The 22,196-nt window shown below is 47.4% G+C and overlaps 1 long non-coding RNA gene across 11 annotated transcripts in view; it reads left to right on the top strand.

The window, feature by feature from the left end:
- The window catches only part of LOC107526463 (uncharacterized), a 276,844-nt gene extending 260,475 nt beyond the window's left edge, over positions 1–16,369 (top strand). For 5 of the 11 annotated variants that reach the window (XR_015715766.1, XR_015715765.1, XR_015715764.1 and 2 more), the window contains one exon: positions 4,700–7,321. This is a non-coding gene — a long non-coding RNA (uncharacterized LOC107526463). The other 6 variants (XR_015715769.1, XR_015715774.1, XR_015715767.1 and 3 more) reach the window with 5 other exon arrangements.
- Positions 16,370–22,196: the final 5,827 nt, after the last annotated feature.

A 22,196-nucleotide genomic window follows, 5' to 3' on the forward strand; every position in this document is an offset into this window, starting at 1 on the left:
GCATCTGATGCTTATGGAGGGAGGGCTGAAGGAGGGGGGCATTTAAAGTCGAGACGCAGCGGATGACAGAGTAACTGCTCAACAAATATAAACGTATGTCTGTTCTCAAGTCCCGAAGTAGAACCACCTTTTAGGTGCTCGGAAGTCAGTACCTCGCTGCGTTGGGTGTCGCGGCTCAATTTCGTGTAAGTGCTCGGGAGAGAGAGCCAGTGAACTTCCCTGGGCTTCCCCCGTCCCTCCCACCTGCTGACACACCCACAGCTGCCCTAAGCCTCCCACCCGCTGACACTCACCCACCAGAAACAGAGGACTGGTTCCCTGAGCCTGTCTGAGTGGGAAATGCCCGCTCAGAAGCAAGCCTGGGTTCTTGGGATTCTCTCTTTTTATTCTGCAATATTTCCTCAGGCTGAAGCAATTTCCCCCAGGACTACGTTGCCTGCAAATTTATATCCAAGTCAGCATTTCCCTCTGCTTTTAGATTCTGGCCTTTTCTCTGAAGTCAAATCCTAGGGCCTTGAAATCAAGGTCAAAAGATAACAACAGACCCCACCCCACCCCTGTCTCTCTGATCTATTTATCTCTTTACTTATGCTCAGTTCTTTCAATCACCCACCTCATGACCAAGAAGGTCCACTGATACCACGGAAATACAAAGGACCTTAGGAGACTGCTGTGAACAACCCCACACCACCTAGAAGAAATGGAGAAAGTCCTCGGAACAATTTTCTGAGACTGAATCATGCAGAAATAGAAAATCTGAATAGCCTGGTTATAAGAAGATTAAATTAAGTCTGAAAATTTAACTCAATCTGATAATCCTCCCAACAAACAGAAGTCCAGGGCCAGGTGGTTTCACTGGTGAATTCCACCCGGCGCTCAAAGAAGATCCAGGACCTGTCCTCAAGCCATCCCGAAACACTGAAGGGGAGGGAACGCTTCCAACCTTATTTCATGAGGCCAGCGTCACCCTGAGGCCCAAACCAGACAAAGACACCACAGAAAAGAAAGCTATAGGCCAATACCCCCGATGAACACAGATGCAGAAATCCTCAGCAAAACATCAGCAACGGGATGAATTCGTTTGGCTAAATGTTTAAGGCACGGCCACATCCTTACTTTGCTTTGTGCTGGGTGGAGCCAGTCGGGAAGTCGTGCAACGGTCTCTCCTGTTGTTCCTTTGCTGTCACTGACTGTTTGAAACGTCGCCCCGAGTAGCCCAGATCCGACGTGACTTCCCTGTCCCGACCCGGCCAAGCAGATAACAGATCCTGACACTCGGACGCTCAACGCTGGGCTCTAACAAGCCGGTTTGGAAACCTAGACAGCGGGCCTCGCGGGGTGAAGACGGAGGCTTCCAACAACCGCATTTCGCGGGTCGATTGCGCTCGCGTTTTGTCTGCAGAATTCAATTTCAATAAAATTGATTCTTTAACAAAAAACACTCCAGACGCTGATAGGATGTTTACAAGAAACCTTCAAATTTTCAACCATTGGGAAGGCAGAGGGACAGACAGCTCCAAATTTTAATAAAAGCCTAAGCTGTGGGCGAAGACCAAATGGGGTGGGTGCGGAAAGCGAAGGTGCCCGAGGAGCCTGTTGCTCCTTAAGAGAGTCACCGAAGGAAATCGATAACTTTGCGCTTCAGATGCTGAATAAAGATGTTGCTTTCCTGGGTGGCTTTATAAGAAGAAAGGCTTGAGGTCCCTGAAAGGCCTCAAGCGCTGCTCGCCGTTCACACGCGGCTTTTCTCTCTGCACTGAGGACGTCTCTCGTAACGCTGATTTACAGACGCACTTAAAAGGGGCAGCTGGAAAGGGCGCTCTTGGGGGTGGGCATCCCCCGTGGGAGGAGCAGTCACGGGGAGACCTTCCGCTAAGCTTCCCGGTGTCGGAGACGCAGGGGTGTCGACCTGAGTGTTCGGGGGGCGGGGCTGCCGTCCGGGGGCTGCCGCTTTCCGCCCGCTCGGTTCTGCTCCCCTCGCACTTTCTAAACAGCTTTGCTGAGGCGAACACTTTTCATAGACGCCCGTGCTCGAGTCAGCGGTGCCCAGAACGGCGCACGGACTGACGGGGCGGGAACTGCTCTCGTGTGGCCGTCGGTCACTCAAGAGAGAGGTAAAAAGTCTAAGCTCCAGCAAGGCAGATAAAAAAGACCGTATTTTTAGAGAAACGTTAATATAACAGATGAACTTTTCTGGCAGTAAATTATAGGCTTGTTGTTTTGCTAAGAGCCCTTCAAAACAATTTGGCTTTCCAGAGAATCATCACAGTCCACAGACTCAGGCCCCATACAGCCCAACCCGTTCACGTGTCAGCTGTTTCCATGCGTCCGTCATAGGGGAACCACTGCTATGTGGATATTTTTTCTGAAAGATTATTTGTGTGAAAAAGGAAAGTAAGAACGTCGCCGTAAATACCTGTCCCCTTTGCCGATGGGTTACTTCTGCCATCGCCCTTTGCTCTGTGAGAGCCAGGAGAGGGTTTTGAGACCAAACGTCTCTCAAGGGTGGGGAGCGTGAAGATACTTTATTTGTAGTTAAAACCAATTCTTCACTTAATTCTTCATTTTGAACAATTGATAACTATTTGTCAAAGGAACTGACTGGCCAAAAGCTGGGGATAGGGGCACAGTAGACCCTGGGCAACACGGGTCGGGGCGCTGACCCTCACGCAGTGGAAAATCTGTGGAGACCCGCTGACTCCCTGACACTGGTTATCTGCAGGGTACTGGTCCAGGACGCCCTCGGGCACCCAAACCCGCAGATGCTCCTGCATCCGTCTGCCTGTCTGTCAGGGCCCGATGTCCAGGAACGCCGCCGCCCTGAAGCCTTCAGGGTTACTAGTCACCCGTTTACGCGAAGCACCTGTCAACCTCAAATCTAAAAGCATGAGCGGCCCTCAAAGAAAGTCACGGGGGGCGAATATCAACTTCGCCATCAAAAAAGCGTCCCACGGGCCTTTCATGCCGGGGCCTCGGGCCCATGACCATCTTCCCCGCGTGAGTGTAGAAACTTGCCCCTGCGCCAGGTTCCGCATCCGTGACGTGAGCATCCTCACGTCGTCCTCACCTGGCTGCTGAATCGCAGAGAAGCCCCTGGTTCCTTCGGGCCCCCCAGACTTTGCGCCCTTAGAGCGCCACGCGGGCGAGATCGTGCACCACCTGCCTTCAGCTATGGACCTGGCGTCCGCAGGCGCTCAAGTATCTGCCGAACAAATAAACGGGTGAATGAAAGCCTGGCACCCACGGGGTCGGGAGAGAGACACCGTCCCAGCGCCCATGGACATTACAGCTCGGGATGTGTTAATAAAATGAGGCGACACATTTAAGCGGCAGCCTGGGAGAAACATAATGGACCTGCCCGCGCCGAGCACAGCACGTCGTTTCTGAGAAATTATTTCCCTCTGAAATCAAACACGCCTCTATCAACCGTCTCGGCAGCAGCTGAAACGGGACTTTCTAACGCCCTGGGAGCCGAGCCCGGCCGCCCGTGTCTGAGAAATTCAAACCAGGAAAAGCCGCCGGCCAAGGGCTGGGCCTAGATGGTGCAGAAACAGGGTAATGATTCGTTTGGTTCAACCTGAAACTCGGCCGGGTCAGGGGTTTCATATATGTGGGGGGTTAATAGATGATAGATAGATGATAGATATAGATAGATAGATGATGATAGATAGATAGATAGATAGATAGATAGATAGATAGATAGATAGATGATAGATAGATGATAGATAGATAGATAGATAGATAGATAGATAGATAGATAGATATAGATAGATGATAGAGATAGAGATGATAGATAGACAGATAGATAGATTGCATATGCTATACTATCCACATATACGTGATTCTTGTGCTTTTAAAAGTATAAATAGATTATACATATATATAATCTGAGTTACTTTTTTAAACTGTGCTAACTCTTTTATCCGGGTATGAATGATACAACTGAAACTAATGTTTTCCTTCTGTGAATTATGTGTGTGCCTGGGTGTTGGTAAAAGCATTATTTTGACAGTGTTTTCTATTTTATTTTCTGAAGTTATGATAGAAAATACGTTTTCTAATTTCCTTGCTTGAGTTATATTACCTCGATCTAAATATTCCTGATTCATGATAAGAAAGGCGAAAAAATAACACTTAGGGATCATAATAAAATAAAACACGGCCACTACATAAGAATATATTTTTGAAGCGATGAAAATTAAAACGTAAAACTCCCATTAACATTAATGGAAATGTCACATTCACCGCCAAGAAGTCTGCACTGTAATTAATGTTGATCTCTTTTATTGTCGAAGCTGATTCTCTAAACCGTGACAGCTTTTCCGACTGAAATGTGGTTTTTTTCCAGCAGAAAATATTTTATGCATGGCCATTTGCAGAGTATTATTGTTTGACCTGAAACATACATGTTCCCATTGGGAGGATTTTACTGACGCGGCAGAAAAGGCCCCGGGTGGGCCGGGGTCACACGCGTGGCCACGGCGGACGCTCCGCCGGAGACCAGGGCCCGCGGGTCGGGGCCCCGCTCCTCCCGCCCGAGAGGGGCCCGCACCAGGCTGCCTTTCCCGGTGTTTCCCAGCGTTTGTGTGGCACCGTTTTTCCAGAGATCGGGCAAGAAACACTGTCATCACCTACTTCAGACCCCAGGGAGCTCAATGCCGGGGTCGAACATTTTCAGACTTTACTTTGTTCTGTTTAGGTGTTTAAATGTGAACAATGATGCGAACGGGAAACTCGGCTGCGTTCTGCTGACGTGGGGGCCGCCCCCTCCAACCTGGTCTGTTTCTGAACCGACGGAGATGAGAAGGACTCCGTCCCCGTCGTCCTCAGCGATTCGACAGCTGAAGGAACGTTTCTGAAGGTCCTGTTTTTCTTGCAGGGGAACTAGAATATTTACGCTCTAAGTACTATGAAGTCAAGACCACTCTAAAAATGTCTCCGTTACGAAAGCCCGTGATGTTACTGACAAAGCGTTAGAGAGACGACCGAGGAAGGTCATTCCCCGGGTTTCAGGGGTGCGACACACAATCCAGAAATTACACAACGTTTTAAAGGGCGGGCTGCCCGCTGGTTGCTGTCCAGCTGTTGAGGGCAGAGCCTGGGGCACTTGCCTGTGTCCCTACGTCACGGCCCAGTGCAGCTGGCAAGAGCCGGTATTCAGTAAATATTTATAAAATCAATTCACGGTTCAAGCTTTAAACGTGGACTTTTCGACCCACCTGGAAAAGCGACCGCGTACTCTTTGGAAAGCCTGGAAGAGAACCTAGAGGAGGGAGAATGTCTGGTGGCTGAAGATGTTTTTCTTAAGGGACGAACAGTGTTGGCAAAGTCTACAGTCGCCGCTGGTTTCGGCCCCCTTAGCAGTTCCTGAAAAAACCTTAGAGAGCTGCGACACTGACGGACATTAAGGACTGGCCAGCCTCCTTGACGGCAACCGGGAAATCACAGTGGTTATCCCGGCCCCGCGTCAATGACTCGGAGAGGCTGCCCTTCAAGGGGAGCCGAACGCCGGCAGGCAGGTGAGCGAACGGGTCGAGACACCTCCGTAAACAAGTCAGAGGACAGATCTGAAACCACACGAGGGGCCAACCTAGGAAACGCTGCACCCCGGGAACCCCCCTTGGTCTGAGTAAACCTGCGAGGCAGCGGAGAAGCGGGTGGCTCTGAGACTCTGAAGGAGGTCGGCTGGTTCGGCCCAGCGCACTTCCACGGTAATGTTTTGCATTTTCCTTGCAGGTAGAAAGGCACTTCCTTCGCTCCAGAGAACTAAAACTACGTTTCCGTGTCTCGGCGTGTTTCTGGCCGTTACGGCCGAGGACTTCCAGCCGTTGAACAGGATCCCACCGCACGTCTTCTGCAATCTGTAACCGCCCCGCCACGAGCAAGCACATGCTGGGCCCCTCGGGAAAGTCCTGAAGAGGGAGTCAGATCCGGTCTCTGGGTGGCCCTTGGCCGACGTCCGTCATGACCGTTTCCCTAGCAGGGGGACAGGAAAGGCTCTCGGTCGGCGAGAGCAGCTGCACAGAGAGCCCGAGGCTGGGGCTGGAGCGAGGGAAGCGTGTTCTTCACGGGCCCGGAGGCCCGGAGGCCCAGGTCCAGGCGCGGGGGCTGGTGTCACTCCAGGGGACCCGCGCTCTCGGCGTGGTCACTGGGACGCCCATGCAAGAGGGTCAGACGGGGCAGAGTCTAACCCGTCCTCGGGGGTCATTTTTTATTTCAACCAAAGGATGCTGCTAAGAGTCAAAGGAAAGACGACCCAACTGAGCTGGACGGATGCTGGCTTCCGAGGGGTCGGCACGTGTCCCCGTCTGGAGCGGCCACCGCGTCCGTCGGAGGTTCACGCACTTCTACCAGGTACAGAGCGGGGACGACACTCTCCTCCAAGTGGACTCGGGGCAACCGGTTTGTGGTGTTAGAAACAATACTCCCGTCCTAACGAGTGACTAGTGGAAAATTCTGTTACGTATACGAATTTCAGCAGGTGTGTGGTTTAATTAAATTATGGATTTTTTTTTTTTAAATGGTACAAGTGTTACGATACTGCCTGCCTGAGAGCCACACGGTGATTAAGTGACGTTCCAGGGAGCTCTGTTTGAAAAGAAATTCATTGTCACGTGCCCGCTCCTTCTTTATGGAACTGTCTACCTGACATTTTACATTTACAAACATCGTAAGCATAGTGCAATTAAATTTCAGAAAATAACAAAATGATGAAAAATAGTGAGAGATGGAAATTTAAAGTACCGAGACGTTATAGATATATTCACACGGGAGTGCTATCTCTTCCGTTGGTAATCAATTAACAATCTGGACACATTAGACGTGCATTTAAAATAATTAATTCTGTGTTTCCCCATGTGAACGAGGCTGGCTGGAGACAGACAATCGTATTAGGATTAGATTAGGTAGGCGTTCCCCGTGAAAACAGCCCTGTTCTCCAACCCGCAAACCCAAACAAGCAATCTCTATAGTTCCCTGAGTGTCATTAAACTACCCAATAAATTATTAAGATTTGTTAAAGCAAAATAGACACAGCTGCAGCACTGTCAACAGAACAGATGGTCAATAGTGAATTTTCAAATAATCATTTCCTAAATCGACAAGAAGAGTCAGTTGGACATTTGGCAAACAGAACCATACGACCCTGTGTGAAGAGATCCATTCAAGTCATCGGCGTGAAAATCCACATTCATTTCTCTGTTAAGAAAGTCAGAATAGCCAAACTAGCGTGTGCATGTTAATGTATTTTTTAAACGTTTGTTGGGGTCATAACATGTTCTATTAATATGAATTTTAATAAATAAGAATCCATTATACCTGAGCCTGTCTGGTGATCCCATTTATGTCTGCAGTGTTATAGTTTATACCATTTTGCACATATAAAAAGCATGAAATAAAACATATAAATGTTTTCAATGATAAGCAATCCTTACTCATTCCAAGTTTAAAAAATTAGATATTTTCACGGAGTTATAGTGACACTGAATTCAAGACAATGTTTTTCACGTGCGGCATGAAAAATAAAATAGGATCTGAAATGCAATTTAATTTCTCTCTGAAACGTAAAAGGTTTCAGGGTGAGGTTAAAAACCAGAGAAACAGAGAAAACAGGTTTACCTGCTCATTATGAAAACGTGTCTTACTGGCTACGCCTACCAATTATTACGACTTCGTCAAAGCCCTAGAAACATCTTTCTTTTTTAAAATTTTTTCGAGTAGTTCCAGGTTCATAGCAAAATCGAGAGGGAGGCACCGCGATTCCCCACAGCCTCCTGCCACCCATTCGTGGCCTCGCCAGAGGGCACCTTGGTTAATTGCTGAACCTGCATCGACACGTCGCTGTCACCCAGAGCCCCTGGGTCACGTGGCACTGACTGTCCGTGCTGCACATCCTCTGGGTTGGGACAAATGTGTAAGGACACGTATGCACCACTGCAAGATCATACAGAGAATTTTCTCTGCCCTGAAAAGCCTCCGTGCCCACCCGTTTACCCCTCCCGCCCCGTTCCTGACAGCCACCAATCCTTTTACTTCTCCATAGTTTTGTCTTTTCCAGAATGTTATTCGGTTGGAATCCTTGCAGCCATCGAAAGACAGAACTCACAGGGCAGGTGCCACCCCAGATTCGGGGGGAGGGAGGTAAAACCAAGGGGAACTGTTTGCAGAGGTCACAGCCCTGAGACAGGCCCAGGGATGAGACTTCACGGGAAGGTTACGGAGCCTTCCCCCTCGGCGCGTCTTATGCAGCACCCACGGGTTCCTGATAACATCACACCAGCAGATTATCAGGGAAGCAGCTGCAAGGCACAGATTCAAGAGGGGAGACAAGAAAAACAAAGACATGATAAGAATTTAAAGACTTTAGTATCTATAGCTACGAAAAAACCCACATAGCACAACTTTCACCCATCATCAACATACATCCTCACACTAAAGGCCTATTTACCTGAGTTTCTATTATCCAATCGAACATGTTGAGTTTTCAAATTTAAAAAAAATTACACGGCACGCCGAGAGACAAAGCAGTCATCAGCGTTAGACTGAGATCTGACGCGCGTGTTGGAATTAGAGACACGGATTTCGTGTGAACGGCGACGTATAGGAAAGGCCTAACGGAAAAGGCAGACCGCAGGCAGGAGCGGGGCAAGCAGAGGGCCGGAGACTCCGAGCGTCCCGGGAACAGCGGGGATTCCAAGCCAGGGCATAAACGACGACTGTCTCCAGCAAGCTCATTAGACTGCACACTCCCCCGGGGAGAGGACACACGGACTTAAGGACAGGCCAAGGGAAGCTGCCCAAACTATAACGCGAAGATCGAAAATTAAAAAACAAAATAGAAACAGCAACAACTATGGGACGATATCAAAAGGTGTAGCAGACCCGTCCTTGGAAGGCCAGAAGCGAAAGAGAGAGAAAACCACAGAGAAGAACTATTGGCGTTAATAATGTCTTAGAACGACTCCCCGTTGTTCACAGACATCAGGCCACATGTCCTGGACGCTCCGAAAACACCAGGCGTCATCAGCCCCAAAACCAAAGCATCCAGACATTTCCTATTCCAACCAGAAAGCGATGCACAGAGATAAAACCCTGAAGAAAGCGACTCTGGGGGGAGCCCTCTTTTCCAAGAGCAAGGTACGGGTCACAGACTTATTTTCTTTCCAGAAGCCCTGCCAGGAAAAGGGGAGAATGGAAAAAACAAACAAAAAACCCCCACCAACCTAGAATTCTAAATTCAGGAAAATTACCCCTCACAAATTGAGGCATAATAAAGACTTTCTCAGACAAAAACTGATGGACTGTGTTTCCCTCAGCCCTGCCCTGTAATAAATGTTAAAAGAATTTCTTCGGGCAGGAGGAAAAAGAAATAGGTCAGAAACTTGAAATTACATAAACGATAGGTGTTACAGAAGAAACGAGTGAGGTAAAATAAAACACTCTGTTTTTCTTAATCTTAATTAATCTGAAAGATAACTGTATAAATTCATAATAATAGCTCTTTACTGGGTGATAATTTAAAAATAAGTGAAGCAAATGGTGGCAGTGTCACCAGGCGTAGGAGGGGAGGGGAATATTTTGCTAGAAAGTGCCTCTGCTACATCTGAACTCACATCGTATTATCTGGAGGTATATGTACATAATTTACCAAATGTACTTGAAACACGAGGATAGCTGAACACTAATTTTGAAAACTGTGGGTCGATAACTCAGGAGATGGGGGGAAATGGAAACATGAAATGTTCAGCTGAAAGCAGAGATGACCCCCCCCCAATAAAAAGATGAAAAAAGAAACTGACACCTGTGTCAACAGTCACTGCGTGGGGAGGATCGGACACCCGGGAAACCACCGAGACTGTTCCAGGGCATTAGGGAAAGGCCGGGTTGGTCTGTGCGTCAGACAAGCCCCCTAAACACACGGGCTCCGGCAGGCTCGGGTTGCAGAGGGGGCGATGCCAACGCCGCTCAGAGGGAGCCTGCGCGCTGCACTGATTTCAGAAAGTCGGCCCTCGGAACACGACGACGTCAGGGAGGAAGGGGCAATAGTGCCCCTCGCCGCGCCCCTGGCCCCCTGCCTTCTGCTCCGGCATGTCCGTGGCTCTCGGGACCGCCCAGGACAGCCCAGGACAGAGCATCCCCGTGGCTGCTGTTCTATCAGCGCCTTGGGCCGGGCGAGAGCCCAGCGCCGTGACTCCCGGGTCTCTCGCTAACCCAGCCCCGGCCTCCCCTCCCGCTGAGCACGGGGGAGGCGCCCCCACGGCCTCCGCAGACCACCGGAGCACCCCTAAGAACGGGAGCTAGGGTGCCGTTTAAAACGGGCCCACCCAGGGCAAGCGAGCAGGGCCGCAAGGGAGTTTATCTGTAACCGGCGGCCTGGCCTGTTCTCCCGCCGGCCCCACGCGGTGGCCCCGGGAAATTCGCGTGGCCCGTTGGTCTCGGCAGCACCCTCCCTGGCCCCCGCCGCGCCCTTGCGGGAAATCAGGCGTTTGGGGAAGATGTTTTCACTCATCCGTGCTCCAGATTCCTCCTTAGCACGCGAGTCGCCGTCACTCTATCTCCAAAAACGACTGGGTGACCGGAGCGTAATGCAGTGTGCACGTCCTTGTTAAATAAGCCGATGCCCTGATGAGACGCAAGATTCAGATCAACCTCCAAAGCTCCTAAGTTGCAGCAGGCCCAGTGGACGCTCTTGCCCACGGAGGGGCGCATCTCCGCTCGAGCGCGTGGTCCACACGGGCGCGTGGTGGCCACACAAGCCACACGGGCGTGCAAACTGCCCGATTCCACCCAAGAGCTGCCTGAGCGCCTGCGGATACACTCCTCGCGCCGATGACGCAGCTTCCCCTCCTGGGTGATTTAACATTCAAGCCGCGCACGTGGGACAGCTGGGCAGGGCTGGTGCGGCGTCCTGTTCCTCGCTCTCGCCCGTATCTGTGCCCTCTCGTAGCTGGGAGCCGACAAACGGGCTGGCGAGTGAATGGAATTATCCGCGAGTTCCCGTACTGGGCGCTCGGTCCGCGAGCAGCTTAAATCGGTTTTCTGAAGGCGCCGCCGCGATGCCCGTCTGCGCGGAGAGATGGACCTCGCCGGCCATCGCGTGTTGTCTGCCTCTGAAATCAGGGAACGGAAAGGTTGGGAGGGATTTTATGTTGGTGCCTGTTTTTCCAGTTGTGAACGGCTCTGGCAAGTTATGGATATGTTGCTATTTAATCATAAAAACACGATCCCCTTTTTCCTTTAAAAGAATATGCACGTTAAAAAAGTGTTTTGCTGCCCGGCCGGTGTGGCTCAGCGGTTGAGCATCAACCCAGGAACCAGGAGAGGTCAGGGTTCGAGTCCTGGTCAGGGCACATGCCCGGGTTGCGGGCTCCGCCCCCAGTAGGGGGCGAGCAGGAGGCAGCCGATCGAAGACTCTCTCTCATTGACGCTTCTCTCTCTCCCTCTCTCTAAAATCAATAAAAATATGTATTTTAAATGTTTTACTGTTTCTGGTGGGAAAAGAGCAACAAGTGAAGCAAAACTGCACTTCTGCCTGGACGTCTGAGCACAGGGAACACGCTCTTTTCATAGCTGGTGTAATTAACTGCGTATTTGTGCTGCTCCGCATTCTAGACGTGATGTCGGAACAGGGCTCTCCTTGTATTCAGGTTGTACAGCGGTGGTTCAGGTTGATACCCCATTTTTAATCCAGATGCTTTCTTGTGTGATGACAAAGAACAAAAGCTTTCATTTTTGTGTGTATAAATCTGCCTACCAAAAAGTGGAATACAGTATGCAAAGTAGAAAGATTTTTTTATTGCATAAATCTCCTTCAAGGTTAGTATTTCATATTTCTATTCACTGATGGCTAATTCTAAAATGAAGACGTTTATTTAGACAATAGTTTCCAAAGGCTAAACGTTTATATTCAGTTGCATGAATTGGGCACTTTTTTCTCCTTAAGCCGTATACAAAAAGCAGGACATAGTATGTGTTTTTTTCCTAAGCAATAGTATATTGTTCAGATAATTGTCACTTTTGGTCATTTTCACTTGAATTTTAATGAGCAAATGAGTATAATTTTGAAGATGTGGCAACAGGCCTCACCGTCTTCTGATCCTCATGCTGAAAATGACTCTGTCTGGGTCTGTCCACTTGGGAATTGATTCAAGAAGTTGAAACGGAGCAACTTAGAAGGACACGGTTTCATGGGCAAGTATCCAAACGGACTCTTAGAGGAGAGGCCCTGCCACTGAACTCTCCCTTCAATGCTGCACCACGCACGCAAGCCCACCCCGGACAATACTCCAGGCCACGCTCACCACCCTTTCAGGATTTTCTTCCTAACTTACAGGTTATTTCTAGGCCTGAGTCAGAGTCTGCGGCTTTAGGACCGTCCAGCGGCCAGCTGGGCCTCCTGTTTGCTTTCCTGGAGACGTCTGTAAACGTGCAAAACGGACTTTTGTGGGCAAAGCGTCTATGAAGTTCCACCTGCCTGGCCAGGTCATCCGTCCTGACCCACACTCCGCTGCCGGCATCTTCCCAGGTTTTGTTCCTCCTTTTCTGGAAACACATTTTAGGGTACGGATTCCCGTTTTTAGGGCGCGGATTCCCCAAGCCCCTCCACCTTCCGCCTTCACGCCTGAGATGACTCTCTGCTTTCCTAGGATTAAGGAACTTGGGACTGACTCCTCTCCTCTCGGGACCTAACTTTCTGGAGTCAGTTGAAACTGTGCCTCTTCCCGTCTCCTGTGCATCTTTCGGCTGAGAGGTGGTCGGCATGCTCCCCAGTTTCCGCTCGATATTCTAGACCATTATGCTATTACCTTAAATAAGAAAGAACAAACTGGAAACCCTGCTCTTCTGAGAGGCAGCGGCTCTCATGCACGCGGCCTCTAAGTCCTCGTCATCTTTGTCATTCCCACGCCCTGAAGAGGTTCCCTTCTGTTTTCTTTTGTTCCAGACTTGAGTCCTGCCCCATTCGGAGTGACTTCAGGCAAGGACTTGGGTCACCTACCCAGCCCCATAGTTCACAGTTGACATCTGTACTTGGGTTATCTGTCCTTATACCTCGTTAGGCATTTATTTCCATGAAAACACACTGGATCTTGTCACATCTTTGTTCTGTGGCAGAAAGTCATGAGCTGAAGTGGGCACTGTGTGTGGCAGGATGAAGGCAGAAGAAATAAAGTCAGGGCCCCGGACAGCACTGTGGGATGGCTGGCTCACCATTCTGAAGCTGGGCACCTTCTTAGGTGAGTCAACCAATTCACTTACTGTCCAAAGCGGTATCTGTTTATATTTTCTCTGAGTGATATGTACTGCAAAGCTTTAGCGCTTCATAACTTAGAGAAACAATAAAGTGCTTTGTGGTTATTTTTAATTTTGTATATTAGGATTGTGTACGATTTATCTCTCACAAACGAGTCACTCTCTCAGACTAGGGAGCTACTTTTATGCAGCATTTTAATAAAGCAACAAAGTGCATTGCCCAGGTTCCTATAGGGGGAGTAATATTTCCCATGGAATAAAACACTGTTCTCTATGCATTTGATATCAGATGCCTATGTGAACGGAATTAATAGGTAAGCAATGTTATCTCTACGTAGGGGTGCACCTGAAATTTAGTAATGAATTTGGCTTGAACTGCAATAAAGACTTTAAAAATTGGTTAATTCTTGACAATACATTGTCTTTGTTTTATGGGCCACAGTTGATCAAAATTCCAAAAAACAGCTCTGGGATATAACGATCGAGGAGGTACAATCTCAAGCCCCAGACATACAGCGATACTTTTTCCTGAGGAATTCGTGTACGTTTGTTTGATGCAAACATGATAATGTCAATAAAACGGCAGCAAATTTTTGCATAATTATAGCTAATTAGCTTTGGCCAAACTTTTCCTTCCTATCACTAGTGATGGCCCTACGCCTTGATCCAACTATGCCCTATAGAGTATGAATCGAATGTATATTCAGATACAGGCCTAGTCCTTCTAAGAGTTTGAGAGTTTGGGGAAACAGAGGAGAGGCGGTAATAAACTCTGAGTGAGGCCAAACATTGGCATATTGTCAAAAAGAAGAAATTGAAAGGGTGATGACCATCGATCTTTCTATGAGGTAACAGCTATACAAATACATGCATTTTATACATACTTATATGTTAAATATAATAAAATATCTGTATGTGTACACCTGTATTAATATAGTTTCCATATAGAAGTTAAATCTCACACCCTGTCCCATAACATGAGTTGAGCTCACGCCTATCCCACCATCAGGGTTCTGGTCAACCTCATGTCGCAGCAAAGACACGATGGGAAACCGATGCATTGGCTCTGCCATCCTCCTCCACCGGGACCACTGTCAGAGTGTGAAGCTCAACAAAGCTCTGGCCCTCAGCTCTCCTCCTAAGAGGGGCTTTTATCAGGTAGAAATTACCCTCAGGGTTTGGATTTTATTGGACCGACAAGTGGCTTTGAGGGTGACGTGATATCCTTTGCTTCCTTACAAGAGCTTCGTAAGCACCGCCAATAAGCACTGTCTAGTATTTTCTCTCTCCAGCAGTGTGCTCATGTGCCATGTGTAAGATGCAGATGCATGTTGACTAAAGTTTCCGCCACTGCGTCCAATAGGCAGGCTACCCGGGTAACATTAAATACTAAAAGCAGGAAAGGGAGGCACACCACAGGGTAATTCAGGATTAATGCTCCTTCACAAAACACACATTTTATGTAGGTGACAGGCTATGAAAAAAGCCCCTGCGCGTGTACATGTGACGTGCCCGCTTCCTGCACCGCACATGCAATGAATGGGAACTGGTGGCGAGAGGTGGTTCCTCATGAGACGATCCTGCGGACGACTGCCATCGGGCCATTGGCCGTGCTCATGGAAATAAAAGCTTTTGGAGACAGTCTGTGTTGTTTCTTAGCTCAAAACACCGTATCTTGTACTTCTGCATAGCCTGGGAAAGAGAATCCATAAATAAGGTGAACGTGTTTACTTACACACTGCAATATGCTCCGCCTATTAGGAGAACCACATGTGGTCGCAGCATTTATTCCTGCTCCTCAATCGTTAGGATAATTTTGGTCGTTTGTATTATTGTAAAATTTACACCTCACTAAACTAATAACCACACGGCAACGAGATGACAGACTTGCTTGAAAATGCCTTTTAACTACAGTATCGATTATGAACTAAGTGAGGGGAAAGGAGAAAGACCGGGTCAAAAGCTCAGGCTGTCCAGACTCCACATGATAACCGCTAACCCACCACTAGTGAGAAACACGTTACACCCGGCTTCTTATTTTTCCCCATTTAAAAAAATATGTCTTTATTGATTTCAGAGAGAGCAAGGGAGAGGGAGAGAGAGAAACATCAGTGATGAGAGTCACTGATCAGCTCCCTCCTGCACACCCCCTGCTGGGGATCATGCGCCCTGACCGGGAATCAAACCTCGACCTCCTGGATCCTAGGTTGATGCTCAACCACTGAGCCATGCTGGCCAGGCTTCCCCATTTTTTTTACACAGCTGAGATTAATATAAAATAAAATAGTATAATCTAAATTATGTGGATTTTGAATGGGGTTAACCAGCATTGGGTCCATAAAAGGATGTATATAAAATAAAATAATATAAACTAAATTATGTGGATTTTAAAGGAGATAACCAGGGTTGGGTCCGTAAAAGGATGTAAAGTGCCCGTAGCATTAACGATGAGCCGGGTTATTTTATTTTCCACGAAGCTCTAAATGAAGTCAAGTTCATCCAAACCAGATTTCTTTCCTCGTTTGTCTCCTTCCCTAGGCTCTCCCTGATTCTTCACTGGCTCCGGACTGAAGTCGAGGTTGGACTATCTTTCATCTCCTAACCAACCGGGCGCCTGATGAATGTTCCCAGGGAGCCTCGTGCTCTGGGGAGCGGGTCTGTATTATTCATCACTTCGTGGAGAGTTTATTTCCCTCGGTCTCTTCTGCTTCCCGCTGTCAAAACTGCAGCTGAGACATGGGCGCCGGGAAGGAGGCCGCAGCCCGAGCTCCGTGCAGCCCACGCTGTTCCCGGGTTGTCCTCCCTGTCCCTGTGTTGCGAACAGGCTTTCGATCTTTCTCTCCCGTTTTTGTCACTGTCACGATCTCTGGCAGTTTCTTTGGCAGCTTCGGCGCCGCTCTGCTCAGGTTGCTCCGGCCGCTTTGAACACCCCCCTCGGTTCTGCCGCTCAGGGCATTCCCGCCTTCCTCCGATTCCCTGTCTTCTCCTTTCTCCAACTTCCTCCCCCTTTCTTCTGGTTTCGTCCTGCATGTCTCCTCCCGGTGACACCAGGTTCCCAGCAGGCGTCCACCCAGATGGGCCACTGTCTGGGGCGCAGATTTCATTGTAAACGAGGAAATAGGAGCCCCGAGAAGGATGCCCTCTGTAGAACAAAACATTAGGCCGAGGCCTCCAGAAGCATCTTTCTTTCTGGAATAGGGGAGGGGAGGTCTATCTCTTCAGATCCGGACAGTATTATTTTGTTTGGCTTTTTTTTTTAAGACCCATAACAATAAACAATAAAACTCAAGCCTTTCTGTATTCATTTTTCAAGTATTGTGCTCTGGGAAACCTATTTCTTAGCATGTTAGAATTTCTATAAGACAGAAAATACAGAGAACAGAAGGCGCCGGGACAGGGACCAGTATCCAAGGCAATGGGGTGAGACGCCTTCCTTGGGAGCACGGCCTCGCTCTCTTTAATTGAGCCCCGAGTTGTTTCTCGATTGTTCCGCTGTCCCGATAGCTTTCGTCCTGGCTGTTTTGTTTCTCCTCTGCTCTCATTTACAGCGTCAGCTCCCATTTAGGGCAGGAGCGTTCCCTCGCGCTCCCTGGCTCTGCAGTCAATTAATCACCGGGAGCTGCCGTCCCGCCTGCCCATTGGCTGGTCTGTAATTGAGCCGCCGGGCACACGCCGTTTCCAGCCACCGCGTGTCGGCTGGAGCAGCAGCCCATTTATTAGGTTGATAAGATAACCTTTCCGTGGCCACATCTAATCAAAGGTAGAGGTGGGATTATTCAGAAATTCCCCTCTGGAGTCTACCTGGGAGGGAGCATGGTGATCAGGGACCTGCCTCCTGGGACCTGGGGAGAGAAACGGGAATGTGGCCCCCGACCATCAGCCTCCGGGTCGAGATGTTGACAAAGACGAGAGGCTGTGAGCAGCTGACAGCTAAGTACCTAGAAGACAGGGACACGATTTTCACTAACTTTCCATTTTATTATGTAAACCGAAACTTACCAGGCCATAGGTGTTTAAACTTCTTTATTAAGGAACTATATTTTGTGAATATATTTAATCTTTTCCTCTATTTTTTATGCTGTTTAATATCTAGTGAAACATTACCCTGATTTTCTTCTCTTTATATAATTAAAATGTCGCATCTGAGAAATGCTTCCTTTTCTTTAGATAGAAAGAGATGGTATAAATCTCTACGCCACGCGGGCACCAAACATCACAGTTACAAAGCGACCCCGCTCTTGGTCCTGGGCCTGCGTCTCCTCTGAGACGTCGATGCCTTGAATGACGCATTTCTAAGACGCCTCTTTCATCAACATCGAAAAGTAAATCTAATGTGTAACCTTCTACTTCCAATAATTCTCATATCGCCATGGAAATGCTCCCCCTTGGGTTTCTCCTATGCCCAGTGGCTGGGCCCGACAGCTGAAGACTTGGGAAATTAGAGCAATATTTGAAATCATAAGCCAGCCAATAAAGCACTAGCGTGAGCCATTTCTACAGGGTTTGGTAACAGACCTTCACACGGAGACACTGCTTTCCTTCTGAATGTGTGGCAGGTTATTTCTGAATTTTTGCTGTTTTTTCTTCAATCCTTTGCTAGAGACATCTTCCCTTTGTTTCTTTCTTAAGACCACATCCTATGACTGTGGGGAGCTGGAAGCTGTTCTTTCATCTCCCTGTCGCTGCTGACGACGCTCTACAAGGTACATTTCTTCACGGCCAGGTGCTCTGCAGACTCTCCTAAAACGCTTTATTACTTCAACCTTCTCAACACGCAATGGTTTCCTTTCTCATTCACTGCTTGGTGTTTTGAGACAAGGATTATTCGTGTTGGGAAGGTTGAATGATATTTATACATAGGGTGTCCCAAGAAAATGTATGCACATATATTTTTTGATAGCTCAATTGATGTTTATTTCTTTTCAGGTTTAACCCATTGGAATTAATAATTACTCAAAGTGCGTATACATTTTTGGGACATCCTACATAAATTAATATATATATAAATACACATATATAAATGTCACTCAACATTCTCAACATGAAAAATGTATATTTGTACACATATATACATGTATACATAAGTATAATTAATATGCACACATATATATACACATATCCTCTCACAAACTCGAAAAAATAGCAAAACACAACCTAGTTGGGAAGCACACGCAGTGAACCTCGGCCAAGCAGCTGGTGGATGTCTGAGGCCTGTGCACCTGTGTGTGTTCTGTGGATTTTCCTACACACACCACTCGGCTGGAAGTAGTTATCTGTGTTCATCTCCTGTTTCTCAGGAAGGCAATATGCATAAGCAAACATGAAATTTCCATTATGTGCAAGTGGTTCGCTAATATATCAATCGCATGGAATGCAACTGTTTTTCAAAGCACAATACAGCAGAAGTGACTATAGGCACCGGTGACTGTATCTGCTTAGAGAACAGAAAATCATGGAAACCGTGCCCCTGGAGAGTAGATTTTGAAGGGGTACCTTGGACTGCTTGTCCAGAGCAGCGTCTTATATTCGGGGACACGTGTGTCAGTGTGCTTTTCCAGCCGAAGTCTTCTGATTGGATGACAGAGAATTTAGTTTCTGGATAAATGTTCCCAAGTTAAACACTCGGAGTTTTGTCTTCATTCTGTGCTGTTTCCTGAACACTTCACACCTTTGGTTCTCAGCAACTATGTGTATCAATCGGAGGAATTTTGCTGACATGACTTAACAAATATACCCATTCACATGATGCCGGTATCTAATTTCATATTTAATATTTTCTTCTGAAATTAATATGCCTTGCCCCACCCGCTTCCATCATTGCACAGATGATCAGAGCTGACAGTTCCCGCAGAGGCCAGCACTTCATTACGCCGTGTGGCAGGGGAGAAAGTGAGGCTCAGAGAGGTGAAATGTCCCCCACGGTCTCCCCATTGTTGCGAGGGGCAGCGGGGCCTGTAACACAGACCCGCCTATTCACATCATTTCCCTTGCTTATGTTAAATACAGTTCCGTTCCTTACAGCAAATTTTACTCTCTAATCACCAGAAACGCCCTCCAGAAGAAATAACAAGCTTTCCAGAGTAAAGAACAGATTTTCTCAAACGCAGTGTCAATTTATCTGAGATGGCTCAACATAAAATCAATCACTCCGAGGATTTTCCCGGACCCAGCCATGCTTAGCAGACAACAGAAGGTATTTCTGCACACGGAGGTGTAACCTGCAAAATGCCATCTCTGGATTTTAAAAAATCGACAGGACTGGGAGTGCTGGGCATAACTGAAAACATGTGCTTGTGGGTTTTCACATGTCTGCCTCCTTTCCTTCTTCAGGCCAAGTTTCCCAGAGAGACAACCCCCCGCCTAGACCTGCCAAGCGCGCCCACGCCCAAGGTTTCCCACTCATTATGACCGGCGTTAAGTAGGCACTTCAGTTGGCGTGGAAAAGATTGAGACTGAAAGGAGTCTGCCCGTTTATGGCCAGTTAACCCCTCTGAGGATTTTATCTCTACAGGAGAGAGATCCACTCTTGGATTATTGTAAAAATTCAGTAAGATACTAAATGAAAAGTGGCTGACACACAGTGGGCTCTGGCACGTCGTAGGTGTGATCACTACAGTCAAACCTCGGTTCTCGAACGTCTCCCATCTCGAACAATTCGGTTCTCAACCAAGTTACCCATGGAGAACATGTCTTGGTTGTTGAACACAACTTCAGTTCTCAGACTGACCACCCTTAAATGCTGATCCATCACTATGACAAAAAGCATCTCTCAGGAGAATTTGAGTCCGTTTACCACGAAAAACTTGAGTGGTTAACATCTCAGGAAATTGTGCTGTGAATATTTTTGTGGTTTTTACCTTTGTTGCTGGTGAAATGGATGATTAGCACAATTTTAACACCTTAAGAGGCCATCAAGAGTGCTGATGTTGCTGAGGGCGCATAAGAAACAATGATCACAGGCAATTGAAGAGGCAAAGAAACTGTCGCTGATTTGGATAAAGAAAATGCAGTTAGCAGGTGACAGCCAGGGAAGAATGCTGACCTCCTGAAAGATGCCCCTGGGATGCGTGCTGAAAGTGATTCGGTTAAGGTTAAATTTAAGAAAAGTGATAAATTTAAGAAAAGACGTGTTTGTCTATAGATTAAACAGTACATTAGATATGTACTATCTATAAGAAAGGCTAAAACCGGGAATCATTTGGGGGGCTTGGAACAAATTAATTCAATCTACATTATTTCTAATGGGGGAAAAATGATTCTGTTTTCGAACAAATCACTTCTTGAACAGCCTCCTGGAACAAATTAGGTTGGAGGACGAAGGTCCCACTGTATTTCTATTGAAACTGGAACATCTCACCTGGGGATTCGGGGTGTGATTCCCGAGCCTGACCAGCTGAATCTGTGTCTAAATGGCCACTTATTAGGTTAACATCTTCTGTTGAATTCCTTCAACTTGCTGCGCATCACTTCTCTTATGTCTAAAATGAGGGTGACAATCCTAGTACTTAACCTATTGGATTATTGTAAGAACTAAATGAAATGACAAAGTTCTTAAAACCGTGTTTGCTATTATTATAACCTCCACCCACCACCATGAACATTCCTTAAGTGTCTGTATCCGTCTCTCAAGGGCACAATGGGCACAGGGAATCGGGCCGAAGATTAGCTGCTCTAACCGCGGACGAATGATCAGAACAGAATACAAAGACCCCTGGTTTTCAATGAGTTTCAACGCAATCTCTTCTGTTTGGTTATTTAATCCTGATCTTATTTTATGACACGGAGTGTGATTTTTGTAAAGTACTATAAATAAAGCCCAGAGTTCTTCTTTGCAAAATCTCGCCTGTGTAATTTATAAATGCATTACATGCCTCGCCGAGCAAACACGCCTCACACAAACAATCGCATCCGCGCACCTGGAGAATTCTAGAAAAAGGAGATTGGAGCATAAAAGGGGGCTGAAAGCCGCACGGTGAGACCGGGCGTGCAGGACGCCACACTTGCAGATGGAGAGGCAGCTTTATGTCTGCAGTTAAAACTTAATACACCGTCATCACTCAGAGCCAAGGTCTAGCCGGAGAGCAGAGGCTCGGCGGCGAGGGCGAGACTGTTATTCATACACAAAGAGCGGCCGGGATACAACGCAATTACAAGGAGCACTCCAGGCACAATAAATAAACGCTTTCTCCCGCCGAATTCCCCTCTGCTCGGAAGTGGTATTTTAACACCAGGCTCTCGCTCTTCAAATTGATTTCTTTTACTTGTCTCGCATTTTTAAAATAAACAACTGCATTAAGAAAAATAAGTCGTTTAGTTGTCGGGCAGTTAGCACTAATGTTCACCTTATTTGAAAGGTGAAAACAAAGTTAATGTACGTGTATTGAAATCTTAATGGTTCCCGATAAGGTAACAGCTCTTTCGGAAAAGGAAGGAAGGAAGGGGGATGGTACAGAAACATCTCCTGTAACAGGAGACAGTTAGAGAGGAAGCTTTTCGTGTTTCGAATTCAGGTGTGACCATGTAAAAATCCTTTTTAAAATAAAGGTCTTAATAAAAGTCATCAATAGAGTTAAAATAATATTTTAGATATACTATAATATAATAATGTTTTACTTAGAATATCTGCAAAGAAAACATAAATACTAGTGTGCATTAAAGGCAGCATATGCCGGGCAATATGCTAACAATTTATATACCGTTTTTTTCTATTAATACTCCCACGACTTTGGTGATAGGCTTTATATTTATCCTAATTTAATACATAAGGAAACAAAAATATTGCAAGAGCCTCCAGGACATGCTGCTGATGTACAAGCCGGTCCTCCAGCAGCCGCTTGAAAGTCAGGAGAAGGACACGTGCAGGGACAGGCCCGGTGAGGGGGGCTCGCGCCCCGTGCTGAGCCCGAGAGGCCCGGCTGGAACCCCTTCACCGCAGCGCGGTGGGGCTC

Source organism: Miniopterus natalensis, chromosome 16 (genome assembly GCF_054644295.1).
Source record: "Miniopterus natalensis isolate mMinNat1 chromosome 16, mMinNat1.hap1, whole genome shotgun sequence".
NCBI classification, from domain to species: domain Eukaryota; kingdom Metazoa; phylum Chordata; class Mammalia; order Chiroptera; family Miniopteridae; genus Miniopterus; species Miniopterus natalensis.